The sequence below is a fragment of the Vicia villosa genome, unplaced genomic scaffold (assembly GCF_029867415.1).
Source record: "Vicia villosa cultivar HV-30 ecotype Madison, WI unplaced genomic scaffold, Vvil1.0 ctg.001759F_1_1, whole genome shotgun sequence".
NCBI classification, from domain to species: domain Eukaryota; kingdom Viridiplantae; phylum Streptophyta; class Magnoliopsida; order Fabales; family Fabaceae; genus Vicia; species Vicia villosa.
This window is the reverse complement of record NW_026705719.1, coordinates 233,225-255,740: the sequence shown is the minus strand read 5'-3', so window position 1 is coordinate 255,740 and position 22,516 is coordinate 233,225. Positions and strand designations below refer to the sequence as shown.

Genomic DNA, 22,516 nt, shown 5'->3' with positions numbered 1-22,516 from the left:
TTGTAAAATTCACTCGAATTATTGTTGCTCTGCTTTATTGTGTTTGAATCTAAATAAAATTGAATTGTGCATCTGATTGATTCTTGCTGTATTTTGTGGTTGATATTTTTACTATGATTTCGAATTAAATCTATTAGCATTAAGAAAAACAAACCATAGCTCAGTTTGAAGAATCGAAATCGATACACACCTATCTCATCGGTTCCACCATGAATACAACAATTCGAGTGATAAGAAGAGGAGCGAAACAACTACCTAGATTTTGTGCTCCCATAACAGACCGGTATTTTCTTCAAATCTCTTTTGCATTTTGGGTTGGATGCGCTCTTTTGACCAGCCCACTCCCCATGTTTCTTCTTCTGTCCCTCCCCTCTACTTAAGCTCCTCATTTTCGGCCCTTGCTCTGCATGAAATAACCACTTTTACATGTAATCAAAATGGAAGACACATACACACTGGATGACCCTTAGAAGTAATAACCAAAATCATTACCAACCTAAGGTAAGGTCAGGCAGAGAGTGTTCGAGGAAGCGTGTAGTGGTTGATAATTCAACGTAGTAGAAGGTTGAAGAGGAGTTTCACAAACAAACAAAAAATTAGAAAAATATATTCGATTTAACCATACAATACAATATAACAATGTTATCTAACATGTCAGGTCAGTATCATTCCGATTTCTACCGCGTCATAACACGAATACGATGTGTTTCCAATTCAAACTCTCATCATGATGTATGCCAAACTTGAAGATTCAACAAAACAACAATCATTAATTAGAAAAGAAATACCTGAAAGAGCTTTAATTCGCATTGAGATTCATCGATTGAACACCATAGTGGTGCTATTGATTACATAGCATTAGATAGTTTAACCATTCAATGTTACAGAGAAATTAGGAACTGTTTTTGCATTTGGAAGAAAAAGGGTTTTGTGAAACCGCTATAGAAAAAGATTGGAAGGGGAATATGTAATGTTTCGTAACCGTGGAAGAGGATGGCTTTAAGGGAAGTTATGAGGATAGTGGAAATTGAAGAACAGAATGATGTAACTGCCGTAGTACTCACTTTGAAGAAGTTAATTTTGACGATGCTGATGTGAAATTTTAAGATGGGAGTTGCTGATGTGGAATGCCTGAGGATTGAGGAAAAACTAGACTTTTTTGTATATGATAGATTATTATTTAAGTTACTAAACATAAAATTGCTACCAATTATTACAATAAAGACTCATAAAAATAAAAATTGTTGGTTATAAAATTTTAAAATGACTCAAATTTTGAAACTAATCGTTACTTTCTCAATTCATTAATATGAAAATCAATTATAAACATAATTTTTGTAATCAATATTTATGATTAAGTAGATAATTTTGAATTAATTTTTTCTTAACCCTAATTCTATTTTTCTATTTCCCTCTTATTTCATTAATTATACAAATTTTTATGATTAAAAAATAACTCACTTATTTAAAAATAAAAATAAAATAAAAGATTCCCTAAAAAATATGATTACCAAAATTAATTTTTATATAATATAAATAAAAATCTCCTTGATAAAAATATAATTACCATTAAAATAATAGTTTCCTTAAAAGAATGTAAATAACTTTTATATAATTAACTAGTGTCTTACCCGTGCGTTCGCACGAGTACCCGTTGTTTTCGCGCATTGTGATTTAGAAAAATAAAAGGTATTAGTAAAAGACTAAATTTTGGTTAAAATTGAAAATATTATAAAAATACTAATATTAAAAAAATTAAATATTGAAAATAAAATGTATTTAAGAAAATAAAGTTTATATCGTTTTAGATTGATTAATATATCTAAGGATGCATTTAAGAAAGGTAGAGCATCCATTAAGAAATATTTGGTTTTAAATAAAAGAATAATTAAGTGTAATTTTATTAGTATACAATAAAAATTGGAAAGATCAATTATTTGGCTTAAATTATTACTGTTTTACTGACGGTATAACAAAATGACGCCTGCATAAAGAATAGACAACAGAATGGCAGATTGTCCAATGCAATAAAGTTAGTCACATTTACTCTCAACATACTAACATCGCCTCCCGTTAATATTGAATATTTTAATTAATAACTCCTTGTCCCCCTTAATATTTAACAGTTTGATCAATAACTTCATGTTCCCATTAATATACAATATTTTGATCAGTAACTTAATGTTTTCGTTAATATTCAATATTTTGATACGTAATTTCATGTTTTCGTTAATATTCAATATTTTGATCTGTAACTTCATGTTCCCGTTGTTATTCAAGATTTTGATCATTAATTTCACGTTGTAGTTAATATTAACATTTTGATCAGTAACTTCATGTTTCCGCTAAGATTAATATTTTAAACAGTAATATATATTTGTTTATATATATATATATATATATATATATATATATATATTTGGAATTATTGTCATAATTTCATATTTTCGTTAATACTCAATATTTTGATTAGTAACTTCATGTTTCCGTTCATATTTAGTAATTTTGATCAGTAACTTTATGTTCTCGTTATTATTCAATATTTTGATCAGTAATTTCATGTTCCTGTTAATATTAATATTTTGATGAGTAATTTCATGTTCCTGTTAATACTCAATATTTTTATCAATAACTTCATGTTCACGTTAATATTCTATATTTTGATTAGTAACTTTATGTTTTCACTAATATTAATATTTTAATCAATAACTTCATGTTCCTGTTAATATTCAATATTTTTTATCAGTAACTTCATGTTCCCGTTATTAGTAAATTCAGGTTTTTGTTACTATTCAATATTTTGATCAGTAACTTCATGTTCCCGTTAATATTCACTATTTTTATAAGTAACCTAATATTCCCGTTAATATTCAATTTTTTGATCACTAATGTCATACCCTAATTTTGACCCCCCCCCCCCCAAGATGTCACATCATCTGGGATTTCACAATCTCCCAGAGCAAACACCAATTCACTAGGTATTCTATTAGGGTTTCCAGTCTATGAGATTCAGGCAAAGGATCAAATTAATGGTCAACATAATCCTCAAACCAAATCATAGGGACTAAGATGTTTCATTCATCCACCTAAGATCTCTAATCCCCAGGCATCAGGCCTCAGACCTACCTAGGTCACCAAACTAGGGTTTTGAGCCAATCAAGGACTAAAATCAGGGATCACCTTTGGGAACACTTGTAGAGATTCGAGACATGATCTCAAAGACTGTATCATCTTCAAATTATCCCTATATCAATATCCAATGGGATTTGTACTTCAATTCAAGATCCACAGTTATCAATTTCATCTGGTCCACAATTAGGGTTTTTGACCTAATTCTTCTAGACAATTGACTTTTAACCAGGACATGACTCCACGACTCAAACCATGATTTAAAGACCTCTAATACTTCAATATAATCCTTTAACTTCATTAATTTAGAGAGGAGGGCTTGATTCATCTAAAAAATCCAAGATTTGTACTTCATTAGGAAAAAGTCAACTGCACAGGATTACCTTTGACTTTTTGGATATTTGGTCAACCATGGACTTTTGAAGATCAAAATCATCAATATATGATTAGTCAAGTCATTTGACCAATAAAAATCAAGAAAATCAATTAAGGATCCAAAAGTTAAAGTTTGAGTTTTCATACCTAGAAATTTTTATAAGTGCTTTTCAAGGATTTTCTTCAAACTTTGAGAGGGAATATCTCAAAATTTCAAGTACAAACTAAAGAAAACTCCTAACATTAAAGTTGTAGATTTCGGTCCGATAAACAACTTTGTCACACCTCTTGAGTTTGCAAAAGATCAACCATTGAAGAGATATGGAGCTCCAAAGTTGCTGCCAAATCAAAAATGGTGAAGAACCCTAGTTTTCTTCCAACTTCAGGGCCAATTTTCACAGACTTCCCAAATGATTTTGAAGAAACACCAAGCTAATGAATTGAAATATATATCAAGGGCTTTCCAAATTATGCTAAACCACCCCCAAATTCCTTTTGAGTAGAAAGTTATGCATGTTCAAAGTTGGGCATTTGAAGTTGTTTTGAGCCATAACCAAATTTTTGCCTCTTACCAATTTTGTGCAATTACCTCTACCAATTGATGCTACATGACACATAACATATCAGTAGAGATGCCATGTAATCATTTTCATCATTGCATAGCGATTGGAGAATATTCCCAAAAACAAGAACATGTGATTATGTAATGATTACTTTTGGGAAATTTATGGCCAAGTAGTGAATCATCAAAGGAATCTCTTCCCAACCAATTGGAGCTCATTTCTGCATCATAATTGTCCCCTAATATTAAGCAAAACTGAGGGCTAGGGAGTGGTATCAAAAAATCCATCATTGCATTTGGATATTTCACATTTCTTCATGCCTAAGCTGCTCCAAGAGTGACCTTGCTAAGTTTGCTTCACTCTCTACTACTCTGATCATTGTGCCTATAAATAGAAGTGCTCTCCTCAGTATTAGACACACCAAAGAAACTACAATTATTGCTTTCTCCTTCTCCCCCTCTTGCGTATTATTTTCTTAAGTTCTTTGGCTAGAAGAATCGAATTCTTCAAACCAAAGCTCTTCCTTTGAAAGTAACCCTTCTAACATCTCAAGAAGGTTCATTAGAAGTGATCCAAGCACCTGGAACACTTCTGAAAGTGGAGGATCACCATATCCACTTTCAATTTGGAGCTTAAGCAAGAGAGGTCGCATAGAGCAATTCAGAGGGTGTCAATCAAGTTTGAACATACCAACATGTTCCTTGGGGTGTAGTGAAGCTATCCAGATGCTTGCAACACTTCTGTAAGTGCATAATTAACATCCCCCATTCTCACTTGGAGCTCATATAAGTGAGGTTGAGTTGAACAATTCAGAAGGAATCAAAGAGAAATAAAGGTCCATATAGGATCCCTGAGGAACAAGGAAGCTTCTGCAGTCACTCATTCATTGTTGGGAGTCCTCCACCATAGCCATCGATATAACACCCTTCTAAACCCCCGCGGAAAATAAAATATAATCAGAGTAATAACACATCAAGGATGCTACAATTATTAAAATACATAAAAATACCAAGTCAATTGTCATGCTTTATTTGAATTTAACCAATATCAATCATGTGTTTAGCACAGCGGAACTTAATTCAACAGTATTAGGAAACATATCCACCCAATCAAGATGCCGCTACATCCTTAATCTGAAATCATCAAAGTAATGGTGAGTTTCATTCGAATTAATAAACATTATACAGTCATAAGCAATAAAATCTCATAGAAATTGTCATCCATTCAAACATACATGTAAATTCGGAAATTATTATAACAAGCAAACATCAGTACATAAGCATATTCCAATACACCACACAATCATTCAATCATATCAGAATATAATGCAATGAATGGACTGACACTAATGCATGTGGTACCATACATGGGATAAACCCATCCAACCGATCTTTTTCATCACCAAGATACAGTTTAACCAGCACAAATTCCACACAATGGGAATTATGCCCACCATTTTGATCCACTTTCATCACCGGGATCCATCACCAAAAATGTATGCTAATGAATGCAACATATAACATGCTTACAACATCACCAATCCGATGTATCACATCGTCTCATTATCATCACCAAATCATCACCGATAAGCATGCATAAGTTTTAGCATTCATACAAATATCTCACACGCATACATGTAAAACATCACCCAATAAATAATACAAACAGGGTATGAAACTTGTACTTTACGTCCCCACCACCTATTCAACGTATAGGCCAATAACTCAGCTTCGCAGTGCTCCAAATGGCACATAAATCGGATACTCGGATCAAAAGTTATGGGATTTTAAAGATAAAACATTTTTAGAAAAATTGCAGCAGAACCCGGTTCGTCCCTACATGGGAACCGGTTCCTGGCTGCTTCCCAAAACACACTTCTGGTTTTTACTATGGGGAACCGGGTTGTCCCTACATGGGAACCGGTTCCCAGCAACCCAGAATCCACACACCTCTGTTTTTATGATGGGGAACCGGTTCGTCCCACATGGGAACCGGTTCCTACGTACCTGCACAGCCAAAATCATCATTTTGACAGCATTTACCCTATCCCATTTCCCCAATTTCAGGTACATACGAACATAGCACACAAATACCATCAATTTTCACATCATCACGTATTTCAGACAAGTTTTATACAATTATTAATAGCATATACCATGAGTATTAACGGGCAATCGCATAAAGGATTATTAACCCGAAGAATCCCCCCTTACCTCAGAGTCGAATCTTCGAAGTTCTGCTTCTCCTTTGGCTCTTCTCCCTTTCACGTGTTCTTCAGTTCTCAGACTCTGTCTCTTTTGCTTCTACTTCCTCTTTTCCCAATTCCCTTTATTTTATGAAAATAAAATAAAATATCTTATTAGGCTTGCTTAGTTAGCACCCCCCCCCCCCCTTCTGCTAACCACCACTCTAGGCCCAATACCAATATTTCATCATTTTTCCAAATAGTTCCCAAAAATTATTAATTCTAATAATTTAATTAATAAAAATAATTAAATTAATAAACAAGAATTAACGGGGTGTTACAACTCTCCCCCACTAAAAGAGTTTTCGTTCTCGAAAACATACCTCAAACGAAGAGTTCGGGATAAGAGTCCTTCATCTGACTCTCCAGCTCCCACGTAACATTCCCACCTGCGGCTCCTCCCCAAGCCACTCGGACCAAAGCTATCCCTTTACCACGTAGTTGTTTTAACTTCCGATCTTCGATCCTCATAGGCAAAGCCACAACTGTCATATTATCCCTCACTTGCACATCATCTACCTGGATTACATGAGACGGATCCGCAATATATTTCCTCAATTGAGATATATGGAATACGTCATGTAGGTTTACAAGTGTTGTTGGTAAAGCAATGCGATAAGCCACCTCTCCTACTCTTTCCGTAATCTGAAACGGACCAATGAAATGCGGCGTCAACTTCTTTGACTTTAGTGCTCGACCAACACCCGTCGTAGGAGTTACCCTCAGAAACACATGATCTCCTTCTTGAAATTCAAGTGTTCTCCGCCTCTTATCATGATAGCTCTTCTGACGACTTTGAGAAGTCTTCATCTTCTCCTGAATCATATTAATCTTTTTCGTCGTCTCTTGAACAATTTTTGGTCCAATCACTGCACTTTCACCAGATTCATACCAACACAGTGGTGTCCTACACCTCCTACCATACAAAGCTTCAAATGGAGCCATACTAATACTCGAATGGTAGCTATTGTTGTAAGTAAATTCAATCAACGGCAAATAACTATCCCACGCACCACCATTTTCCAATACACAAGCACGCAATAGATCTTCCAATGATTGAATCGTTCTTTCAGTTTGACCATCAGTCTGCGGATGATAAGCAGAGCTCAACCTCAATTTAGTACCCAAGGAATTCTGCAACCCTTCCCAAAATCTGGAGGTAAATCTTGGATCTCTATCTGATATTATGCTCGAAGGAATACCATGCAAACTTACTATTTTCTCAATGTACAACTGTGCCAACCTTTCCATAGAATAATCCATCCTCATCGGTATGAAGTGAGCAGACTTCGTCAGTCTATCTACAATAACCCAAATAGCTTCATAGTTCTTAGCTGTTCTTGGCAATCCAGATACAAAGTCCATGGATATACTATCCCACTTCCATTCAGGAATAAATAAAGGCTGCATAGATCCATACGGCTTCTGATGTTCGATCTTTGACTTCTGACAAGTCAAACAAGAATAAACAAATTCAGCTATTTCCTTTTTCATTCCAGGCCACCAGAATAACTTCTTCAAATCATGGTACATCTTAGTAGCACCAGGGTGAATACTCAATCCACTGCGATGTCCTTCTTCCAAGATACTCTTCTTCAGTTCGGTAACATCAGGAACACAAACACGGTCGCCAAATCTCATTATGACATTCTCATCAATTCTGAATTCTCCTCCCTTTCCTTGATTAATCAAAGTCAATTTGTCAACTAGTCCCACATCATCTTTTTGTCTTTCTCTGATCTCATCAAGAATTCCACTTGTCAGCTTCAGCATACCTAACTTGATGCTATTCGAAGTACCTTCACATACTAAACTCAGATCCCGGAATTGCTCAATCAAATCTAGTTCTCGGACCATCAACATAGACATATGTAAGGACTTCCTACTCAAGGCGTCAGCAACGACATTCGCCTTACCCGGATGGTAATTCAGGTCAAAATCATAATCTTTAAGGAACTCTAACCACCTCCTCTGTCTCATATTAAGCTCATTCTGGTCGAATAAGTACTTCAGACTCTTATGATCACTAAACACCTTGAACCGTGAACCATAAAGGTAATGTCTCCATAATTTCAACACAAACACCACTGCTGCCAACTCTAAGTCATGAGTCGGGTAATTCTTCTCATGCACTTTAAGTTGTCGCGACGCATAAGCGACTACCTGTTGGTTCTGCATTAGTACACCTCCAAGTCCCATCAAAGAAGCGTCACAATACACAACAAAAGATTATGCCGGATTCAGCAAAATTAAAATAGGAGCACTAGTAAGCCTCTTCTTCAATTCTTGGAATCCTTCTTCACACTTCGAGTCCCAAACGAACGCTTGACCCTTCCTAGTCAACTTCGTCAATGGTAGAGCTAACTTTGAAAATCCTTCTATGAACTTCCGATAGTAACCTGCAAGACCCAGAAAGCTACGAATTTCAGTAACGGACTTCGGAGCTTCCCACTGAGACATAACTTCTACCTTTGCTGGATCTACGGCAATACCGTTCTTGGAAATTACATGGCCAAGGAAACTCACTTCACTTAACCAGAAATCACATTTCGACAGTTTGGCATAAAACTTCTTCTCTTTCAACACTCCCAGCACAATTCTGAGATGCTTTGCATGTTCTTCTTCCCTTTTGGAATATATTAGAATGTCATCAATGAACACCACGATGAATCTGTCAAGATAAGGATGAAAAATCCTATTCATGTATTCCATGAAAACACCAGGTGCGTTAGTAACTCCAAACGGCATCACGGTGTATTCATAATGACCATACCTCGTTCTGAACACAGTCTTCTGAATATCGTCCGTCTTCACACGAATCTGATGATACCTAGACCTCAAATCAATTTTACTGAATATACTAGCTCCGACCAACTGATCCATCAAATCATCAATCCTCCGCAATGGATACCGATTCTTGATAGTAACTTTACTCAGTTGTCTGTAGTCTACACACAACCTCATAGATCCTTCCTTCTTCTTTACCAATAACACCGGTGCACCCCACGGTGATACACTCGGACGGATGAACTCTTTCTCCAACAATTCTTCTAGTTGACTCTTCAATTCAGTCAATTCAGATGCTGACATTCTATAAGGCGCCATCGACACAGGACTGGTTCTAGGAACTAATTCAATAGCAAACTCTACTTCCCTTTCAGGTGGTAGCTCTCTAACATCTTCTGGAAAAACTTCTGGAAATTCTCGTACCACTGGTAATTCATTACTCACTACTCTTCCTTTCATTTCCATCGACGCAAAAAGCATAAACACGGATGCCCCGTCTTGAATCGTTTCACCCACTTGTCTTGCAGTCATTGCCAACTCTTCGACACTAACCTCTTCAGGAAAGATGACCGCCTTCGTAAAACAATTGATATGAACTCGGTTAAATTGCAACCAGTTCATCCCCAGAATAATGTCAAGTTGTTCAAGTGGAAGGCACACTAACTCCATTCCAAACTTCCTACCAAATATATCAATAGGACAGTTCAAACATGCAGATGAAGTGGTCACTGAACCCGACGCAGGAGTGTCAATAACCATACTTCCATTAATCTTTGATATCTCTAAATTCAGCCTCTTAGCACAATCCAATTAAATAAACGAGTGAGTTGCACCAGTATCAATAATCGCAATTAAAGGTGTGTTATGTATGAAACACGTACCTTTAATCAGTCTATCCTCCGGAGTAGTTTCTGATCCAGACAAAGCAAAGACTTTTCCCCCAGACTGGTTCTTCTTCGGCTTGGTGCACTGTGTACTGATATGACCCTCTTCGCCACAGTTATAGCAAGTCACAGTTCTCATTTTACAGTCGGGAGCAACATGGCCTACTTTGCCACACTTAAAGCACTTCTTCTCTTCTTTCTTGCACTCATTCCTCTTATGTCCTGGTTCACCGCAGTTGAAGCACCTAAAGGGAGCACCAAAATCTCTCCCACTAGGCCTTTTCCAATCACCAGCTCTTGGGTTTCCTCTACCACATGGTTTACCTCTGTCCATAGGCTTCTTACCCTTCTTATCAACTAACTCGCGAGAGTGAGATGATTACAGCCTTATACTATCTTCCTCAAAAATCCTGCTACAGTCCACTAAATCAGCAAATCGGCGAATCCTTTGATACCTGATGCCCTGTTTGATCTCATCACGAAGACCATTCTCAAACTTGATACACTTAGATAATTCCCCGGCTGCATCGCTGGTGTAGTGTGTGTAGTACTTAGCCAATTCCACAAATTTGGAAGCATATTCAGGCACTGTCATACTACCCTGTGTCAGCTCCAAGAACTCAATTTCCTTCCTTCCCCGAACATCTTCAGGAAAGTACTTCCTCAGAAATTCTCTCTTGAATATGGCCCAAGTAATCGCAATCCCATCTGAATCCAATTTCGTCTTAGTAGTAACCCACCAGTCATCAGCTTCTTCTGATAGCATGTGAGTACCGTACCTCACCTTCAGATTTTCCGCATAATCGATCACTCGGAAGATCCTCTCGATCTCCTTCAACCATTTCTGAGCACCATCAGGGTCATGGGTGCCTTCGAACAGTGGATGGTTGTTCCTCAGAAAGCTGTTCAACTGCCTGTCAGCACCAATCATAGCCCCATTAGCATTTCCTCCCAGTACACCGGCGATCATGCCCAGAGCCTCTGCAATAGCGTCATCATTCCTTCCACCTCTTCCAGCCATTGTTCTGCTAAATCACAAAACAAGCTCATCAGAATAAAAGTATCGACAGTGTTTACCTTACACTAGTCGCATACAAGGGAATACTGACACTAAGACTCTGACTCTAACGACCGACTATGCTCTGATACCACTATTGTAACACCCTTCTAAACCCCCGCGGAAAATAAAATATAATCAGAGTAATAACACATCAAGGATGCTACAATTATTAAAATACATAAAAATACCAAGTCGATTGTCATGCTTTATTTGAATTTAACCAATATCAATCATGTGTTTAGCACAGCGGAACTTAATTCAACAGAATTAGAAAACATATCCACACAAATACTCAATACATAAATCCATAACCAAAATGTAAACAATGTATATCAAGTAACGCTAAGACTAGTCAATCCCAGTGTTACAATCAGAGCATGACTCGACACGAACTACGGGCTAGCCTACAAGCTATCTTCACCCAATCAAGATGCCGCTACATCCTTAATCTGAAATCATCAAAGTAAGGGTGAGTTTCATTCGAATTAATAAACATTATACAGTCATAAGCAATAAAATCTCATAGAAATTGTCATCCATTCAAACATACATGTAAATTCGGAAATTATTATAACAAGCAAACATCAGTACATAAGCATATTCCAATACACCACACAATCATTCAATCATATCAGAATATAATGCAATGAATGGAATGACACTAATGCATGTGGTACCATACATGGGATAAACCCATCCAACCGATCTTTTTCATCACCAAGATACAGTTTAACCAGCACAAATTCCACACAATGGGAATTATGCCCACCATTTTGATCCACTTTCATCACCGGGATCCATCACCAAAAATGTATGCTAATGAATGCAACATATAACATGCTTACAACATCACCAATCCGATGTATCACATCGTCTCATTATCATCACCAAATCATCACCGATAAGCATGCATAAGTTTTAGCATTCATACAAATATCTCACACGCATACATGTAAAACATCACCCAATAAATAAAACAAACAGGGTATGAAACTTGGACTTTACGTCGCCACCACCTATTCAACGTATAGGCCAATAACTCAGCTTCGCAGTGCTCCAAACGGCACATAAATCGGATACTCGGATCAAAAATTATGGGATTTTAAAGATAAAACATTTTTAGAAAAATTGCAGCAGAACCCGGTTCGTCCCTACATGGGAACCAGTTCCTGGCTGCTTTCCAAAACACACTTCTGGTTTTTACTATGGGGAACCGGGTTGTCCCTACATGGGAACCGGTTCCCAGCAACCCAGAATCCACACACCTCTGTTTTTATGATGGGGAACCGGTTCGTCCCACATGGGAACCGGTTCCTGCGTACCTGCACAGCCAAAATCATCATTTTGACAGCATTTACCCTATCCCATTTCCCCAATTTCAGGTACATACGAACATAGCACACAAATACCATCAATTTTCACATCATCACATATTTCAGACAAGTTTTATACAATTATTAATAGCATATACCATGAGTATTAACGGACAATCGCATAAAGGATTATTAACCCGAAGAATCCCCCCTTACCTCAGAGTCGAATCTTTGAAGTTCTGCTTCTCCTTTGGCTCTTCTCCCTTTCACGTGTTCTTCAGTTCTCAGACTCTGTCTCTTTTGCTTCTACTTCCTCTTTTCCCAATTCCCTTTATTTTATGAAAATAAAATAAAATATCTTATTAGGCTTGCTTAGTTAGCACCCCCCTTCTGCTAACCACCACTCTAGGCCCAATACCAATATTTCATCATTTTTCCAAATAGTTCCCAAAAATTATTAATTCTAATAATTTAATTAATAAAAATAATTAAATTAATAAACAAGAATTAACGGGGTGTTACAATCGACCTTTAGTTTCAGAGGTATTTTTTCAAACTCTACATCTATGATTCTTGCATCTATTTTGTTATAGCTCTATACCAGTCTGTTCAACATCATCAGAGGATGAAAAACCCTCTATCATCATTCATTTATTCATCGTATGCATCATTTAATTTTAAATTTAGGGTTTATGTGTTCGTAGTGTTTATACTGAAATTCTTTAGATACACTCCAGAATAAATAATTTCTGAGCCAATGATCATATTCCTCGTCCAAAAACGAGCAAGTTTGATGTTTGAATCATTTGATTTGGTTGAGAATTAAGAAAGTTAGAAAATCCAGAATTTGAGTGATGAGAGGTTGAAAATGGAGATGGTGTTCGCGTGCCATTTTCAAATTTTCAGAAGCAAGTTTATAATATTTTGAATGGTGTGCGTGTTATAACTCGAATGTATCGTTAGCTCACTTTGTCACCAGCGCGCCTTTAGAACTCTCATGCCCAAGGTCTGGGGTTCGATCCCCCTCAGAGCTTTTATTTTATATTTTCCAAAGTGCATTTTAGCCCATTTCTTCTCATATCTCAATTGATTTTCATTCCCTTAGTGCAGTGGGGATGTAGCCCAAATGACTTGATTTATGTCGGCTCCCCCCTGGGGGAGAGGGTTCAAACCTTACTACCAACAAAACCAACCATTTGTGATATTTTTCTTCATTTTTCTTTACAACTTCACTTAATCATTTCACCTATCAAAATTAATCAGTTTCACTTGATTTTTCACACACTTTTCATTTATCATACCTATTTTATGAAAAACTAAAAAAATCACAAAAAATATTATTTATTTGATATATTTTTGTTAGGTTTAAAATGGTGTATTTTTAAGTATTTTAAAATATAGTTTTCTTTAGATTTTTCCAACCTAATCACTTTGTGAATATTTTGTGATCAAACCTTGTCCATTTTAAATCAATCTTTTGGGCCTCTTGAATATTAAAGAGTGTAAGACCCAACACCTTTTTGAAAATACAGTTTTCAAAACACAATAAATCTTTTCGGCCTCTAATAGAGAGTAAGTCTCGTCCCTTTTTCCTTTTCATTTTCCAAACATTTCTTTTTAAACAATAAACTCCTCACCTGTTTTTCAAAACTTTCTTCTCGGTATTGAAGGGCATTATTCCCGACGAAACTCTTCATATATCTGTGACCTAGTGTCCATCTTCACTTCTTCTGTTTTCAATAAACAATTTCAAAATTGTTCACAATAAACAAATTCAACTGTTTTCAATCAACTATCAATCTGTTTTCAAAACAACTTCAATTTCAAATCAATTTCACATGGGCCTCTCCTCGAGTCTAAGTCCCAAAACACTTTTTCTTTTTAATACTGATACCAGTAAACAACCAAGCTGATGGTAAGGCTTTGTACATACATCTTTCAAAGGCCTTCTCTTCATCCAGGTTAGGCTTTACAACTTTCAATTCGTGTCAAATATAAACTGTATACAGCCCTAAGATGAATTATTCCTGGTGAAACATCTTCAAAAAGCCTTAGAACAAAAATAGGGCACATCCACCCAAGAGGACTTATTCCCGGTGAAACCTCTTACCCATTTGCTTAGAGCCAAACTAAGTTCAAAGCCAAATAAAATTTGTTGGTTATAAAATTTTAAAATGACTGAAACTCATAAAGTAATAGTTACTTTCTCAATTCTTTAATATGAAAATCAATTTTAAATATAATTTTGTTAATCAGTATTTATGATTAAGGAGATAATTTTAAAATAATTTTTGCTCAGGCGTAATTCTATTTTTCTATTTCCCTTTTATTTCATCTATTTTACAAATTTTTATGTTTAAAAAATAACTTATTTAAATATAAAAATGAAATAAAAGTTTCGTTAAAAAATCTGATTACCAAAATTAATTTTTATATAATATGAAAAAAAGTTTCTTTAGTAAAAATATAATTACCATTGAAATAAAATTTTCCTTAAAAAAATGTAAATAACTTTTATATAATTAATTTTCATAGAGAAGAAATTAAAATATATAAATATATATATATATATATATATATATATATATATATATATATATATATATATATATATATATATATATATATATATATATATAATACAACATAGATATCTATATATACAACGATTTGAAATTGTCATAATGTGACTTAAAAAATGATTTTGTGATAATTCAACATGTGATAATACAACAAAATTTCAGATATATTTATCCATTAACTAGAAATTAGAATTAACTAGAGCATGAAACAACATACTACATCTAATTTCCAAGGAAATACAAAATTGCAAACTACATCATGAGAGAGCAAGAACTTGCAATGTTGATTCGACTTAGAATCCAGCAAAGGAAATACAAAATTGCAAACTACATAATAATTGGTAGATTATGACCAAACACAACCACCTTTTGGAACAAAGCATAGTACTTTAAAGTGTTGAGGAAGAAAGCTGCCATTGCCTCAACAAATTTAATTCTTCAAGTATTGATTATGTCATTATTGCAGATGCAAATACTTTAAAGCATGTGAAGAGATTTGGTGGATGTCCCGACCAAACTTCTTCAGGTGTCTTCATATCAGGGGCGGTTCTATAGCCCAGCGAGCCCGGACACGCGCCCGGGCTCAACCCCTATTTTCTTTGTATTTTCCCTAATTTAATAGCCAATTTTTAAATGGATCCAAGGGCAAAATCAGTAAAAATAAGGGTGTAAAAATTAAAATATATGAATACCCAATTGGCCAAACAGACCCAACCCAATTAATTATTTAAGACTTAGAATAAAAATTAAAAAAAAAACTATTCAGTACAGCCTGCTCCTCTCTTTATCTGACTGTTCATATTTCTCTCTCCCCTCTACGTCACTTCACCGTTTCAATTCAAACAGCAACCAAGACAGCAGGAGCACGTTTGCAGCAACTAGCAGGAACAGGTAATGTCTTTCTATTATTTTTTTTCTTATTATAATAAATCTATTATTATATTATATATATTATATAGGTTATTCATACTTTATTAAACTTTTATTCTTTAGATAGTTACACACAGTAGATTGTTCAATTGCAATATAGGTTCTTTAGATAGTTACACACAGTAGGTTGTGCAATTGCAATATAGGTTCTTTAGATAGTTACACCGTACCGCAAATTATAATTACAATTGCAATATAGGATGTTCTTTAGATGTACTGCAAATGAATTATAAGTTTAAATTTTTATTATTTTTAAATTGTTTGTTCATTGAACTCATAAGACAATTTAAAATTATTATTAACTTATTATATATTTTTTATATCATAGTAAAATAGTTTAATTCTTTTTTAGAATATAATACTTATATTTTAATTCTTTCAAAGATTTTGGTTAATTTAATAGGTCATTCATAATAGTAAAATTCTCTTTTAATTTTTTTGTTAAGATCTATTTATTTTATTTAATTAGTCGGTCTTGTCTATTTGTGTGTTACAAATTGTTTATCTAAAAATTCTTTTCACTGAATCATTAAATTTCAGAGATGGGGAGGTTTTTAGTTCCTAGAACAAGTATTGAGAATGTGAATGTTAAGCAATCGGAAGCCGAAGTAGAAGAAACACCCCCTAATGTGGCCAACGAGTTTAATCCAAATGAGATTGTGCGTGATCCAGGATGTAGGAAACAAATTCACGAGTATGCTCCTGGTATTCAAGACCAAGTGAGGAGGGCATATATATTGAAGGGTCCAACGCAACCAGATTTAGCAAGATTTCCTTGTACTCAATTTGGGAAGTCTTCAAGAGCATTTTGTAAAGCTTGGTATAAGAGTTATACATGGATTGAATACAGTGAGTCAAAGGATGCAACTTATTGTTTCTATTGCTTTCTCTTTAAGCCTCCTGGGAGGGCCGAACACTTTGGCTATGAAGTCTTCAACAAAGACGGATTTAAAGATTGGAAGCATGCATCTAAAGCCTTTAAAGATCATATTGGTAGTCATGATAGTAAGCAAAACTCATGTATGAAGCACTATGATGATTATAATAATCAAAGACAAAGTGTGACAAGTATCTTTGCTAGAGCAACTAGGGAATCAGAAGAATTGTATAAGATCTGTTTGACTTGTTCTTTAGATTGTACTAGATATCTCATGGCACAAGGCATTGCTTTCCGTGGCCATGATGAAAGCTTTACTTCTCTAAACAAGGGAAATTTTAGAGAGATGGTGGATTGGGTAAAATCTAATGATGAAAAAGTAAGAGATGCTTTTGATCGTGGTCCAAAAAATTGCACAATGACTTCCAGTGACATTCAAAAGGAGCTTGCAATGTCTTGTGCACATGAAGTTACCAAGGTGATTATGGAAGAGCTTGGTGATAGACAATTCTCTGTGCTTATTGATGAGTCACGTGATATATCTGTCAAAGAACAAATGGCGGTTATGTTGAGTTTAGTACAATGAGTTTGTTATTGAAACTACTACAATTATTAACTTAAACTTTTAAATTTCATTCAAATATAACATAGATGAATACATTTGAATTTTTATTTATCTTTCTAGGTTCTTGAACGACAAAGGGAAAGTTGTGGAACGATTTATTGCTCTACATCATGTAAAATATACTACATCTGAGGCACTAAAGGATGCTCTTTATGGTATTCTCGATCACTACATGTTATCTATTTCAAGGATACGAGGGCAAGGATATGATGGGGCTTCAAATATGAGAGGTGAGTTTAATGGTTTACAAAGAAAGATTCTAGATGAAAACCCTTATGCTTTCTATGTCCATTGTTATGCTCACCGTTTGCAATTGGTGGTTGTGTCTGTTGCTAGTAGTTGCTCATCTATTCATGATTTCTTTGAGTACATCTCCTTGATTGTAACCACAACAAGTGCATCTTGCAAGAGAAATGATGCTTTGAAGGAGGCACAACATCGAGAAATTTTGAATAGACTTGAGAGTGGTGAGATATCTCAAGGAAAGTGCTTGCACCAATCATCTAGTCTTGCTAGACCCGGAGATACTAGATGGGGTTCACATTATACTACCTTGATTCGTTTGGATCAGATGTGGTCCTCCGTGTTAGAGGTGCTTAGTATTGTTGATGAAGATGGACGTGGACCATCCTAAGCGGCGGGTTTGATAGAAAAAATGGAGAGCTTTAAATTTGCTTTCATTTTGAAGTTTATGTTAAAGTTGTTTGGTATCACAAATGAACTTTCAAAAATCTTGCAAACAAAAGATCTTAATATTGTGCTCGCTATGGAATTAGTTGATGATGTTAAAGCTCGGTTGGCTACATTGAGAGAGAGTGGTTGGGATGATTTATTTATTGATGTCCAAGAATTTTGTTTTGCTCAAAGTATTCCGGTGCCAAATATGGATGAAGAAATACCGGTTCGGGGACGTTCAAGAAGAGAAGGGAGGACTGTCACTAATCTTCACCATTACCGCGCAGAGATTTTTTATGTTGCTATTGACAAAATATGTGTTGAGATGGATCACCGGTTTTGTGAAGGAAGTAACGTTGTGCTGGATTGCTTCTCATGTCTTGACCCCAAGAACTCTTTTTCCAAGTTTGATGTTGATAAGCTTGCTCGTCTTGCTAATATTTATCATGTAGACTTTTCTGATGATGACCGTGGAACAATAAGGGAGCAACTTGAGACTTATGTACATCAAGTGAAAAGGCATGCTTCCTTTACTTCTTGTGAAGATGTTCAAAGTTTGGCTATGAAGATGGTTCAAACTGAGAAACATTTGGTATTTCCATTGGTCTACAAGCTCATTGAGTTGGCTTTGATATTGCCGGTGTCGACAGCATCCGTTGAAAGAGCTTTTTCAGCAATGAAGATTATCAAGTCTAATTTGCGCAACAAGATCAACGATGTGTGGTTCAATGACTTGATGATATGTTACACCGAGCGGGAGATATTCAAGACACTTAAAGATGTTGATATTATTCGAACATTCACCGCAAAGAAGTCTCGGAGAGGGCATTTACCTCTTAATTTTATTTAGCACACTATTCGCATGTTAAGTTTCATCTCTTTTATGTAGCACACTTTATGACTATTTATATATTGTCACATGTAAAGTTCAGTAAAATTTTTTGCCCAGGCTACATAATATTTCTGGCTCCGCCACTGCTTCATATCTAACGTAGTCGAAGGATATTTGTTTATCATATATGTTGCTGTTGAAACAGCCTCGGCCCAAAAAACCTTCTTTAATCTAACACTAGTCATTATACATCTTATACACTCTTATACACCAACTCCAATAATATTATTCATCCAACAATTAAGGTAAATTAAAGAGTTAGTTAAAGATAAGGAGGAAAAAAAAGGCTTAGACATACTTGATATAAATTTTCAAAAGGGCTATTGTATATATTGGCTTATTTTCACACCAGTGGAAGAAGCTATTCTAGATGACATAATATCTACACTCTTGAAAGGCACAGTAAATATGATCAATATTGGTTTTGAAAAAGATTAAGATTTTCTCTTGATTCTCATATTGGATTCAAATGAGAAAAAGGATACCACGCTTGTTTCGGTAGTGTGTGAATTTCCTAATATATTTTTCGGAGGATGCCACATCATTATATCATGAGAGAAGTGGATTTATCCATATATCTAGTTGCGGGAACTACTCCATTTCCATTGCATTGTACAATATGTCTCCGATTGAGCTAAGAGAATTAAAGAATCCATTAGCACATATGTTCACAACGTACTTATTCTACCAAGTGCATCTTCATGGGGTGCTCTCTTCTTTTTAGTGTAAAAGAAAGATGGTGGTATGCATCTATGCATTGAATACTGTCAGATGAATAAACTCACTATCTATAGTAAATATCCTCTACCGTCAGATTCTAACATTTTTTCAAATCCTCGTCTTGGTTCGGCTTTATATTATCCTTCTTCTCAAGTTCATCAATTGTCTTCATTAGTGATAAAATAACCTTTTTTGCACGAACAAACATTTCTTCATCATAACAATTGAACAAATTGCATCCATTTCTTCCCTGCAATATTGTTTAACATGCACCCAGATTCCCTACAGCACATTCAAATACAAATAAATTGAGATTGCATTTACCTTGTATAACACACACCCATTAAACCTCCTCCAAAGATTTACAGTAGTCCACGAAGTAGTGACAGGTGAATCAAGGTCACATAAACAACGAACTTCTCTTCTTCGTGATGCACAACTATTACACGACAAATAACTCTTATTATTATTATATGACTAGTGTATTACCCGTGCATTTGCATGGGTACCCGTCGTTTTCGCGCATTGTGATTGAGGGAAATAAAATATGATAGGGAAAATGTTATTTTGTTCTATATAGATATTATTTTATAAGTAAATGTCCTAAAAACAAATGTGTAAAATATAGAAACATTTTTCAATAGGTTTGGACAAAGTTTGGGATATATTGATTAATAAACATTATTTTCCCCTTAATATTCAATATTTCGATTAGTAACTTCATGTTCTCGTTAATATTCAATATTTTGATCAGTAACTCATATTCTCGTTAATATTGAATATTTTATTCAGTAACTTCAGGTTCCCGTTAATAGTCAATATTTTTATCAGTAACTTCATGTTTCCGCTAATATTCATTATTTTGATCAGTAGCTCCGTATTCCCGTAAATATTCCAAAATTTTTCCAGTAAATCTTTAATATTTTGATCAGTAACTTCGTATTCCCGTAAATATTCATTATTTTTATTAGTAAGTTCGTTTTCTTGTTAATATTAATTATTTTGATCAATAACTTCATGTTCCCGTTAATATTTCAAATTTGTTCCCGTTAATATTCAAAAAACTTATCAGTAAAAGGTATTAGTAAAAGATTAAAATTGGGTTAAAATTGAAAAAGTTATAAAAATACTAATATTAAAAAAATTAAATATTGAAAATAAAAAGTAATTAAGAAAATTCAGTTTATATGTTGTTTTATTAGTATGCAATAAAAATTGGAAAGATTAATTATTTGACTTAAATTATTAATGTTTTGCCAATAGTAGAATAAAATGTGAACTCCATAAAGAACATACAACACGGGTGCAGTTACCGTGCATAGATAAAAATCTATGCACCAGGCATAGATTATTATGGACCCTTCGATCATTGGATCAAATTAATTGTTATTACTCAATACTCAATACTCACCACTCAATACTCAATACTCAATACTCAATACATAATACTGGATTAAAAACATGATCCAATGGCTTATGTAGGCTTATGCATGGTGCATAAGTAAAATCCTTATGCATATTAGCCAGAGCCATACAACACAATGTCGATTGTCCAATGCAATAAACTTATTCACATTTACTTTCAACTTACTAACATCGGTTTCCGTTAATATTGAATATTTTAATTAATAACTCCATGTCCCCCTTAATATTTAATAGTTTGATCAATAACTTCATGTTCCGGTTAATATACAATATTTTGATCAGTAACTTCATGTTTTCATTAATATTCAATATTTTATTCGATAAATTCATGTTCCCGTTAATATTCAATGTTTTGATCAATAACTTCATGTTCTCGCTAATATTCATTATTTTGATCAGTAATTGTGTATTCCTGTTAATATTCCAAATTTGTTCCCGTTAATATTTAATATTTTGATCAGTAACTTCATATTCCCGTTAACATTTATTATTTTGATCAGTAAGTCCGTGTTCCCGTTATTATTCATTATTTTGATCAATAACTTTGTATTCTCTTAATATTCCAAATTTGTTCTCGTAAATGTTCAAAAAAATTATTAGTAACTTAATGTTTCTGTTAATATTTAAAAATATTATCAGTAACTTCGTGTTCTCTATAATATTCAATATTTTGTCAATAACTCCATGTTCCCGATAATAATTATAATCTAATAAAATGTAGACAAACAGAGTTATGTGATGCATGTTAAAAATAAAAAGTTATTTAACATTATTAATTAAATTATTACTTTTAAAATTTTTTATTAATAAAACTATTATTTTAAAATAAAGATTACTTTAAACACATGAATTAATTTATTTTACATAATTTTAAAAAGTAAGTATCAATAAATAAATTTAGTTTATTTATATTATTTATTGATACTTTAAAACATAAATAGTTTATTAAAATGTATATATTAAATTTTTTATATTTTAAGATTAAATCAATAGTATTAAAAATGTAAAATTGAGAATTTGTTTGTACAGTTATGTCATAAAGTAACATAAATTATATTTAAATTAATTTTTTTTTAATAAATGTTCCAAATTATACTGTTAATTAATTTATCTAGTCAATGTTCCAAATTATACTGTGGAAATGTTATTTCATGGTTCAACCATTCCATGATCGCAGAAAATATAATACCCATATGCGATCAAATCAATCAAAATACACCCCACCATAAGTGTAATTAATTTAAAATGCATTAATACATGATAAATGAGGATGTCCTCTATAAATTTAATTCAACATCAACTTAGTTATTTTTAATCAGTTTCATATTCAATTAAATTAAATGTTGTAATGATTTGATGATTCATAATTAACAATTATGTAAAAATCTTTTCATCGAATGTATACATAAACTGTTTCCAAAATTAAAATCTCTT

The 22,516-nt window shown here is 34.0% G+C and overlaps 1 pseudogene; it reads left to right on the top strand.

Moving 5' to 3' along the window:
* Window positions 1-16,410: 16,410 nt before the first annotated feature.
* Window positions 16,411-18,895, top strand: LOC131636509 (uncharacterized; annotated as a pseudogene).
* Window positions 18,896-22,516: the final 3,621 nt, after the last annotated feature.